Source organism: Ambystoma mexicanum, chromosome 13 (genome assembly GCF_040938575.1).
Source record: "Ambystoma mexicanum isolate Mex_15411 chromosome 13, UKY_AmexF1_1, whole genome shotgun sequence".
Classification (NCBI taxonomy): domain Eukaryota; kingdom Metazoa; phylum Chordata; class Amphibia; order Caudata; family Ambystomatidae; genus Ambystoma; species Ambystoma mexicanum.
In genome coordinates, this window is record NC_090938.1 from 595,635,379 (window position 1) to 595,647,217 (window position 11,839).

Sequence of the window (11,839 nt, forward strand, 5' to 3'; positions counted from 1 at the left end):
AAGTTAACACCAGGCTTGTCACCTTGCCAGAAAATCGGGGGGACGGAGATAGGAGAAGGACGCTGTCAAGAAACGCTAAGCGAAAGAAGAAACTGATCGCAGGAAAGCCATACAACCAAAATAATTCAAGCCAGGAGAAGAAGTGCTCAAATGGCAGAGAGTCATGAGGAAAACCAATTCATGATATGCTCCTATCCACTTCACGGTCGTGGAGGTGAAAGGCTCTATGGTCACTGCCAAGAGCAGGGACCAACAACTCACCAGGAATGCGTCAAACTTTAGACATCTACTCAGATCTGATACGGTGGAGATGAACATTCCCGGGAGGGATACAGAAGAAAAAGGCCCTCCGGATGATCCGGAAATATCTGAGGAAGAAGGGAAGGAGCTACAGCAACAAGAGCAGACTACCCGAGACAATGAGACACAGCCAGAGACGAGAAGTCGGCCATAGAGGGTCATCGGAAAGCCACTGCACCTGGTGCAAGAGTGCTGATGTGACCCAAGGACATTTGTGAGGGTGTGATGTTACACTGGGCAGTATGCTGCCCCTATAATGGGACATAGTTCCCAATCACTGGACCACGTGGGAAGGGACACCTGGGAGGAGGTAGAAGGGGACTTAAGGAAAAGGCGTCAGTTCGGTGCAGTATGTGGAAGGAACAGGTAGCACTAAAGTGCCCGTTATAAACCTCACCCCGAGTGTCGTCTCCTTAATTATTCCTGGCCTTGGCAAAGGTTGGGCAGATTGTAACCTTAAACTATTTTTTTATTTACTTTTTCTCCATATGAATGTAGAAAAAACAAACCGAATCAGACGCCACCCTCCAGCAATCAAAGGATCGCTCATCGCCACAATGAGAAGACATCCTTTACTGCAAAAGAGGAAGTGAGGACGCAGTAAAGGAAGATGCATTAGGCCTCTTGAAGCTTTCCCGCAGGCATGCAAACACCAAACAACCAGCGGAAACCACCCACATTCATAAATGAACCCACTGCCTCAAATTACCGTAACTCAGAACAATGCCACCACCAAGCCTCAAATCTAACTATTGTGCTGATGTTATGTTATGTTGTTTTTCATGCTGCTCACATGACCACAATTGTATTAAAGCGCCAAGCTTTATCTGTGTAGAGGCGGATTGTGGCCACCTGCCTTACACCCCACCCTCAATGCATGAAGTCAGACCTCAGGCTGTGTAGTGAAAAGGACACCTGGACATGGGCGGGGAAGGGGAAGAGTGGGAAAAGTAAGAGAGACAAAAATGTATAGAATTAACTCACAAACATGTAGGGAAATGAAAACATAAAGATGAGTGACAGGGATTTTTGGGGTGAATGTACAGTTTTCAGTGTTTTGGCCAGAGAGAAAAGTAATCAAAAAAGGGATGATAACTTTCATGGAGGCCTTTAGTGGTGGTGGTAGTGGTATTATGCTAAGCCATGATATGCATGCATGATGGCATTGAGATGTGCTCAAGAGTTCAGAGGAGTTTGTGGGTGGGCGGGGGGAGGGGGGCACCAACCAGATCATCATATTAGATTCTCACCTGATTGCAGACGGAGAGGGTCTGGTAAAGCTGAGCCCACTGACAGAGGTGTCAGAGTCAGGAATCTGCTGTGTGATGAATGAGTGCTGGGGGTGCAAAAGAAGAGTTTGAAAAAATATGTCCACCACCACAAACCATATCAGATTAGTTCTGGGTGGGGTAGAGAGCGCAAGTGGTGCCCTTGTATGTAGCAAATTGGCACAACAGGCCACTGGAATGCAGTATGAGGTAATTAAATTAAAGGTATGATTGTATAATTAAACCAAGACATTTTTTTTTTATTAACATCAAGGTTTCCACAAGTGGTTGTTAGTCTGAAGGAAGCTGTCGCGTTTCGGGGTATGCACCACTTCTTCAAGAGCAAATTCAGACTACAAAGGAAAATAACAGGTAAAACCATAGAAATCTTGTGTACTTTTCATGGTCATGAAAGATCCATTTATATTCAGAAGAGAAACATGACAAAATCAGTGATTCTACAAAGATAGGGTTTGAAACATGTTCCAGGGTAAATAGTCCATGTTAAAGGATAAAAATCCATCACCAAGAGCGAGCTGGATGTGACCAAAAATAGAGGGAGAAGAATCCTTGTGAGTAATTTGCTGTTCACCTTACACGTGTTGCCCATTCATGCAGAACACGCCCATTCATCAATAGGGGATACCCGAGCACCTTGAACAAGGTTTAAAAAGTAAGAAAAAGATGCAATAATAGGAAGGTCTATCGAAGAGCCAATCCCTACAATGAGTAGAAAAAGCAAAAAGTATAACTCAGGCTAATAGACATTTTAATATTCACATTCTAAAGTCACTGGGCCTCATTACAACCCTAGCAGTAGCCGTGCCGGTGTTACACTTCAGGCTTCCCCGCGGGCCTCCTTACAGAATACGACTTCTTTACAAGCTCCTCTATGGATACAGGCTGCCATGGCGCTTGTACAAACTACTAATCAAAAATAGGCGTCCCCAACACCATGAACCCAGGGGAGAACCAAAGTAAGACAGACCCACCGGAGGGGAAAAAGGAAGTTCATGGGAATAGAACCATAGAATCAATCAATGGAATAAGCTGCGCACTGTGAGGGAGCTAAATATGGGGACAGATCAGGTCAAGGAATCATAGAGATATATTCAATCAATCTTTAATAAACACTTATACAATTGCCATACCATTAAAAACAGCTTAAAAACATATAATTGATACTAAACATATCTAGTTAAAGTGCATATTATTTTACTAAACATCCTAGGATGTAAGCAAAAGTGCAATGTGCCTAACTTAGTTCAAAAGTGCATAAATTCCGTAGACAGTAAAGAGCCTCAATTGAACCCCAAATTGTATTTAGCCAGGGGGATATATTATAACTAATCTCTGTATATATGTAAGAGTTAGTTAGTGAGGCTTAAAGAGTTATGTAGGACACCAAAGTCACGCAGATCAACAATAAACAATATTTTCTGCGAGATAAAAAGGGTTGTACCTTAGTCCAGCCCAACATTTCTTTATAGAGAACAAACAGCAACCTGTGCTTGTCTCCAATCTGACCAAAATAGTCTTGTACAAACTACGACGGACTCCGGGTCAGCTGACACGCCTTGTACGTGGAAGACGTATGGCAAGACACGCCCCCTTACGGCTATAAAACCACCGTCTTCCAAGGGGCTCGTTGCTGCTTATTAGCGTTACAAGCTACATGCGGTTACGTCTGTTACTTCTTTGTGTCTTCCCACACGATTCCTCATCTGAACTCCTGGTTTTGACCCTTGCCTGACTATTGGATTGGCTTGTCTCCTCCTTTATTCTTGTCGTACTCGTCTGGATTTTTGACTCGGAACGTTACTGGATCCGGCTCCCTTCTGTCTCTTGCGGTACTTCATTCCAGGTTGCCGCTTCTGCATACGGAACCAAAGCCGAGAACTTGCTGTCAACTATCCAGAACGTATTCTACATCTACTCTGGATACATGTTTTCTCAGGTAGATACTTAATTGGCAATTCCCATTTCTACTACTATTTCTCTCCAGGACTTGTTTGGATATTTGTCTCCTGTTGGATTCTGGGACATTGAGTGCTATCCTGTGAACTTGTCTTCAAGTGCATATAAACGCTCTGCTGAAACTGCACCAACCCGGCACTAGTGCGACCCTCGTGCCGTCCGGGGCTACTTCCCTATACTAACATTCCTATTTGTTATTTTCTCCTTTCGTTGTCTTCTGTGTCCTGGATTCCTTTCCTCAAGATATCCTTATTCAGGTTAGTTGTTTCCTTCTAATTCGATATATATATAAGTTGGAGCTGATACTTTAAAGGCTCTTTAGACCATTCCGACTCATTTTGTGTTATATTCCTTGTAGATCCACCCCGGGTAAGCTCTACTCCAATACCTATCTAGGTAGTTTCCCATTTAATTCAACTGTTCTGTTTGCCTTAACTTGAACACTGTCTAATATCTTTGTATTCCTTTGCAGCATTGGTATTGGCGGTGTGTGTTCTCCCCGCTCTTTTATTCAATTGACACCTCTGTCTGTCCCAACTGAAATAGCAGAGAGGTACATTGTAGAAAAGAGCCCCTCTTTGAGGAAGCCTGAGTCTTGTACTCAGGGGTGCTGGGATGGAAGGCTGAATATCGATTCTTGTACCACCATCATCTCCTAGGTCACTCCTCCGCATCTTCGGTCTATTTCGGAGTGGTGAGTAACAGCCGGTAAAAATGGCATGGCTGCCGCCAGGGTCGTCTTTTTACTGGTGCCTGGCAATGGGGAATTACCGGGGCATTACAGCCCCGGCGGTACCAGTAATTCCCCATAGCCAGGCGCCTGGAAAAATTACTCCCTATTCCCATTCGAGTCCCATAGGACTCAATGGGAATGAGGAGAATGGATGCACCGGCACCGTTAATAACGTCAAGGTCTGTGAGCGAGAGGCTTTCCGCCCGCCAGGTCAGACCTGGCGAGCGGAAAGGCACCTGCTTGCAGAACTCGGAGTATGCTGGTCCGGTAACAACGGTGCCGGTAGTTTACCGGCACCGTTGTTACCGGACCGGCATACTCATAATGAGGCCCAATATGTCATAACCTGGGCCTGCAATTGCACACCTGCAAATGTCCACACTCGTCCACTTTGCGTTGCCCAACCTGTACTAATTGCATAATATTCTGACTAGAAAGTCTACCTGAACTTTGAATGAATATTGACTGATCTTTCGTTATTGTATAGTGTGCAGGGGACGGAAGGGTCCTACCCATGGACCGTCTTTTCCTTTAGTATTGTGTTGTGATTCCGTGCCAGGATCATAGTTCCTCCCCTGCACCTTTAATTTCTCAAATTGTTGTGGTCTGACTATTATTTTAGTTCTATCCAAATTGGTGTGCAGTAATGTCGATTTTGTAGTTAAACTTTTTTTTAGCACTTAGTTTTCCCGTTTTTATTTTCCACCATATGTTAGAAATGATTAAATCTACATGTACGTGGTCACCTCCATTCAAAGTACTCTTTAAATTAAAATGGCACCCCAATGACATAAGTAGTGATGTCAACTGGCACAAACAAACAATTACTGAAAGTAACACATGCTCAGGGCTGGCTTATGCTGAACAGTTCAATAATGAGAGCAGTTGAATGGAAGGGGCAGCAATGAAGGAACATAGGGGTTGCTATGTCCCTACCTTTCACCAAATGGGGCCCATGCCATTACACTGTTGTATAAATTCTGTGAGGAACCTGAGGGAATCCTCCAAATTACTTCCCATGGATCCTCTTCTCAGATGGCCAGAGAGAGGCCATCGCTCTTGGATCCTGACCCAGGGGTTGCAGATGCGAGTGAGGATCACCTGTGTGGAGAGACCTTGGGAAGTGGGGAGAGGATGTCTGCTGGTGAGACATAGTATCCCCCTTTCCCTGTTAAGAGTGAGTCCTACCATCTCCCGACCTTCATAGGGTATTGTAAGTCCTTTTCCCTTCCCTACACATCCACTGTGCCACATTCACAGGCCTTTACAACTGGGACGAGGAAGAAGCAACTAGGAGTGATCCACACTTCTAGTCAGTTTCACCACTATGGTACTGAGATGAGGAAGAGGACTATGGAGGTCAGGCATGTCCTGTTAATTACTGTAATTGTTGTTAGTCAAAGAACTTGCACCTACAACCAATAGAAAGGCCACAGGTGCATAAAATGGTAGACCAAACGAGGAAAAGGGGGAACCTTCGTGGTATGAAGGAGGCAGCTGCGAGGTGAGGAGCAGGCTGGAGCAGGACCGGTGAAGAGGACACTGTGTGTTGCCACGGGGAGAGAGAGGCCCTGCAACCCGAGCGAGCCGTGAGAGGCCCCAGCAATTACCTAAGCCATGTGTTCCCAGATGGAGCTGGGGAACATGGAAGACTCCCAACAGCCGTGTGCCGATGCAGCAAGGTTTCCCAGTAGGGAGCGCTGCTTGCTGGAGCTCCCTACGATTACCTGGGAAGAAAGTTGAAGTCAGAGAAGACTGCGAAGATGCCCGGAGGAGCTGCCATGTACCGGTGAGTGTGAGAGAAGGAACACTCGTACCAAGGCACTCCAGCGGCGGGAATTGGACATTTGCAAGCAGCGATTAGGCTAAAACTCCTAAGAGTGACCATTGGAGCATTAAGGGAAGAATATTGAATACCGAGCAAACTGCAGAGTACTTTTGAAATGCTAATGCTACAAGATTTATTGAAAACCGAGCAAAGTGCAAGGTACCCTTTGAAATATACCAAGATTTATTGAATACTGATTTGAAGAGAAAGATAAGGAAATAAGATGAAAATACTGCACAAGTGAAAAGCGATTGATGTACATTTGTGAATGCAGTGAAATATCATTCAGAAGCCTTTAATGAACAAAGGGAAAGTTCATAAGTATTCTTCAATCAAGAAGAAAAGAAAGTGTGAAGGACATGTTGATGAACTTAAATGGACATTGAGAAAGCAGAGTGTGAAAAGGATTTACACCACAGAGTGACAGAGAGACTTGAATACAAGTTGTGGGAAAGCTAAGAGACTGTCATTGTGAAAGCTACAACGAATGTGAACTACTGACACAGGCCAAGGGAGGAAAACCTGTGTTGGCCAAAGAAAATCAAGAGCATCACAAAGTGCAAAAGCTTACCAGTTGCGTGACCTGTAATAGATTGTAACAGATTTTATGATATGGCACCCTCCAGCCAGGAGGGACTTCTTCCACTGACACTGAAGGTGGCGCACAATAAAAAAATGCCTTTTTATTTTTATTTCAACCCTAGGTTCTTTTTTTGAGAAGGCACACAACCCATCTCACACCAACCTTAACAAATACCCTTTGTCGCAATGGACCATGAACCAGGCCGGTGTGTAACAATGAAATATTTATTTATTTTTAGAATTCAAATAAAAAATCAGATCAAAACAAAATTTAGGGCAGCAGCCACCACGGTGTGGCAATACAAATGCACAACCTTATAGCACAGTTAATTCAACTTCTAACACTAAAAACATACACCTTTAAGAGAAATGGCAGCAAAATCACTTTTCTTCACAATCACAGATGGCAAATAGGTTATGCACTCCCCCTGCAACACTTCCCCCCAAACACCTGCTGACTAAATTCTGTGTGGATGGAAAGCAGTGGCAAGGAGTCAGTAAGAAGAGGGAAAAATCGGATTGTAAATTCAGCCCACCACCCCAGAATGGGAGGCCAGAAACTAAATGAAAACTTTCAAAATTATCAAAATGACTGTTTACTTATAGATCAGTTTACACTTGCGGTATGATAGCTTGGACAGAAATTTGTGTGGCTGCACTACAGAGACAATGAAGCTTACAGGCTACTGAGCAGGGCACTAAAGCAACGTGAACAAAGGTGAGAAAATCGATTTTGGGAAGGAAAAAACTACAGCAGAAATCAGACGCAGCAGAATTGCAATTCCTTATTTTACACGCACATTAAACAGGCAAACAGCTAAGAAATTGGGCTTAGCAGTCAAAATCGGAAATCGCTAACAGATATGGACTAACACAGATTCTTCTAAGGAAAGGGTAAACAGAGGATACTGGCAATTTGTGAAATGCATAGGGTTTTTATGGGATTATAATAGGACATGAACAGGATGCAAGCTAAAAGAGCGGGATATGAAGTTTTTGGGTACTGGGTGATGTGATACTTAAAAGGTACACTTGAGTTTGGTAATTTGGCCAGCCAGCAAGGTCTCTGGACAGCGGGGTGAAGGATCTGGTCACTGGGCAGCAAGGTCAAGAGATCTGGTTACTGTGTCAGCTGGGCTCTCCGGGATGGGAACAGCTGGGCATGGTCTGGTCACAGTGGACAGCGGCATGGGTCAGCAGGGCAAAGGGTCTGGTCACTAGATTCTCCTAAAGGGGATCAGCAGCCTCTCCTCTTTTCTCCCTGGATTATTGGGTATGCGTGGATCTAGATGGGTGGTTCTGCCTGGATCTACATGGTCCTTCCTGGATGGACTCAGCTGCCTCTGGATCTGGTTTGGAGTCTTGGAATCTTGAATGTTGAATGTTGAATATCCTCTGTGCCGCCCTGTCTCTCCCTTAAATAGCCAGAGTGACATCATAGAATTTTACAATCTGGGCGGAAGTACTATGGATTTGCCCCTCTAACGGGATAGGCCAGGCTACTGGTGTCCCCACCTCCCTCTGGGCTGATTGGTTCAGAGGAACTAACATCATTTTGCACGTGTGATTTTATGACTGCCTTTGTCTCACAAGCCTAATTTTTACAAAAATGAGTTATGGAACAAAACTTCATATTTACACTAGTCACCATCATAAAAAGCAGATATGCAGATTCCATATTTCACTGGGAATCTTAAATTCTGCAAATAGCTATGCACATGCATACTATTATTTGGCATATTTTCCCCAAGTTTAATGTCTGTGCCATTTACGCTTCACCCAGAAATGCATTTTTCCTGCCATTCCAGTTCACCACATGCCAGCACCATGCATCGGGTCTCATTTTGCTTGTTTAAAAATCACATAAAATACTGGCATAATATCGTATTGGTGCTTATTCAGATGGCAGAGGAAAAAAGTCTGAAAGTATAATGTCCTTATTTGTCAATGAGATAGATTTGCCCATGAAGTGGGTGGTACTACAAATCCCCACAGCAACTGTCTCTGCCAAGCTTGGCTGGCAACAAAGAACTTGTATGATGTCTTTTGAAGTTGTTGCCAGTTCCCCCTTCATAGGGAGGCTTGAGGAAATTGCACCTCACTGTTATGTCTAGCCCAACTGGCCTCTTTTGTTCATTCTGGCAGGGCTGCCGGCCAGTCTGACAAAACTGCGAACTTCCATACTTCTGGGCCTTTCATGTACCCATGGTGGGCAGGTTCACTGGTGGAGCTAATTCTGTTCCCATGGGAGGCAGGGCAACTTTGAAGTAAGTGCCTGTCAAACCTGTTCTGCTGGTTTCCCAAGTTTTTTTTCTTCCTTTCAACAGAAACCAAGTCTTTTTGGGCATAAAGATAATGTACATTTTATAGCAAGAACCCCCATCCCCACATATTTAATCCCTTTTCTGTGTGAGCACAGGCTATAATTGTCTTTCATTTTGAAACAGCATTCGCCTGCTTTGCAAAAAGCACAGTTTTACACGTGGGTTAATTTTTCTTGGATGTCACTTTACAAATGCAGTTTATGTCGCACACAATTTCAGTTCACTCAATCTTCTGGAAGGCATTTACAGATACAGTCAGTTTCTGAACACAGAGAGATATATTTCCAAGCATCTCTTTGAAACTGACATGGGAAAAAGAAACAGTATAATTTCTTTCATTTACTGCTGTTTGTGCGCGATAGTTGATAGCAAAATAAAACACAAGCCGTTTTTAGGAGGCAATCCAAATTCTTTGCCTTTAAAGTGATTTCCCAGTACATCAGCTGTCTGGAAATGTATTGCCTTTCTTCTTGGTACTCAGCAGAAGTAAGCATGCCAGGGTGGGTTTTCATGAAGAGCACAACTTTGTGATGTTTTTTAAAAATGAAGTCACAAGCAAATTGCAAAGCCTTCTTGGATGTCATGTGTGCAGCTTAAGTATTCAGAAAACGGAACAGCAAATGTAGTGCCGTTCTGCATGTAGGTTATTTTCAGATGGTTTAAATGGAGGTAAAATAATGCAGAGCACTTCTTTTGGTGGTATTTCTTGTATTCAGTGCTCGCCACACATGTGCGCCATAGAAAGGAAAGCGCAGCTGTTTTTCCGCAATATTTCCATGCGGTTTTGAGGCAACAGGATTTTTGTCGTGGGCCTTAAATGTGCCCCTCAGAATCCCCCGCCCTGCTCTTCTGTGACTTCTTGTTGAGGAAGGGAAGGGCAGAGTGGGGTTAATTTGGTGGCGCTCTTCTTCATCTGGGAACTGCACTCCTCTTCCGTCTTTATGTTTGAGGGCATGGAGCGGCACCCCCTTTCCTTCCCGGTCCCCACGATGGTCCACATCAAGCTAAGAGGTAATGGAGTTCATTATCTAGTAGGAGATAAATAAAAACAGGTTTTAGGCTATTTAAATGACATAATTCCTGGAAAATTTACAACAGGGGAACAATGCTTACAGTTACAATTTTCTGTGTTCTTTTTTTTCCTTACATTTGGACAATAACATCAAGCTAATTACTCCACAGAACAAGAACACAATTTGACTTTTACAAACCTTTTTTATTCATTTTTACAATACTCAAGCAACTTACTCAACGGGACCAAGACAGGAACCTGACTTTAGGAACACCTTTTTTTAATTAATTTTTACAATAACAAGAAAGAAAAATACTCCCTGTTATATCACAATCAGCCACAATTCCTGCTCTCTTAATGGTTATGGGGATGGTGCACTAATGGCCAGGCTTGGGATGGTGACCTCCTCTCCACTTTTGAACTTCAACTGCCTATGGTAGCAATGGGGCTGGCCGGAAGTCTTTCTTTAGGATTGCTAAGGCCCTTGGGGTAACCCTCCAGTTGGGGCCGGGCTTGGCAATCAATGAGATCCAAATTAATTGGAAGTCGGCTGAGAATGTTACTGCCTAAGTAAAAGGCAAAGGGAACACCTCGCACGATCCAATAATTATGCTCTGTGTTTTTACCAGAGATAGACATTTTGAGCATACAACTGCTAAACAGAAGATGTTTGGAATAGGGAATTTCCAGGCCCCATACCCACTGATAAACCGACTCAACAGTGGGACAGTTCTGGTCTTTTGGGAGTTTCCTGAATAACGCTTCTCTGATGAAGCTTTCTTCACTATTTAGGCCAACTCTGGCGAGAACAGGCTCCCTCCCCTCATTTAACTGAATGGGGAGGAACAGCTGTTCACCCTTCTTCTGAATCTCAGCCAGGCTTTGAGCTGGTTTTTCAACACTTTTGACTACAGTACTTGGATGTTCAGAATGGGAATCAGTAAAAAACATCAAAGTATTTCCTTCCAGTGCAGAATGCCACTTGGAACTAGAAGGAAGGTTGATTTTCAGGAATGGAGAGGAGTTCCCATCGCCAGTTTGTTGTCCTACAGCAATTACTGTAATGTCAGGTATTTGATTGTTTTGGAAATGGAACTCAATTTGGTCAGCTTTTTGTTCAACCCTAGTTGATGCTTTGTTTTAATTTGATTGGTCAGTTAGCCTGAGTCCAGAGGACCTTGTTCACACAGTCTATCAAGGGAGATAACCTCCAAAGAAGGCAATTTCCTAATAGACAGGGGGTTCCCTCTGGAGACACAACTATGACCAAGTGCTTCACCTTGTGTCACCCAATTTTAATTTCCAGATCTGCAGTCCCATCGATGGGGATTTAATTCTCGCCAAAGTTCTTGTCCAGGAAGAGGGGTGAGAGGGATCTGGTGTCTCTCCCCACTTCCTGAATTTAGCTGCTCAAAGGCCCTTTTGGACAGAAGAGTGGCTTGGGATCCAGTGTCCACCAGTGCTAAAATTGCACATTGCCCATGCACTGGGACGGGGCATAGAAACCTGCCCTCTTTCTCTGCCAAAGGGTAAAGGAAATGGGCATTTTGAGCAAGCTGGGTGGTTAGTTATTTATTTTGGACTCTGACACTGTGGGATTTTGGACAGTTTTCTGTGTCGGAGTTTGGGAATCTGGAAACAAAATTTGGCATTCTGATATTTGTGGAGTTTCGGGCTCCCCTTTCTCTCTTGATTCTGTGCTGTCACCCTTGTCCTGGGGACAGTCACTCAGATTGATTTAGGGGATTTGGGAATCCCCTTTTCCCTCTGATTCTGTGCTGTCCCCCCCTTCTTGGAGACAGTCACCAGAATTGG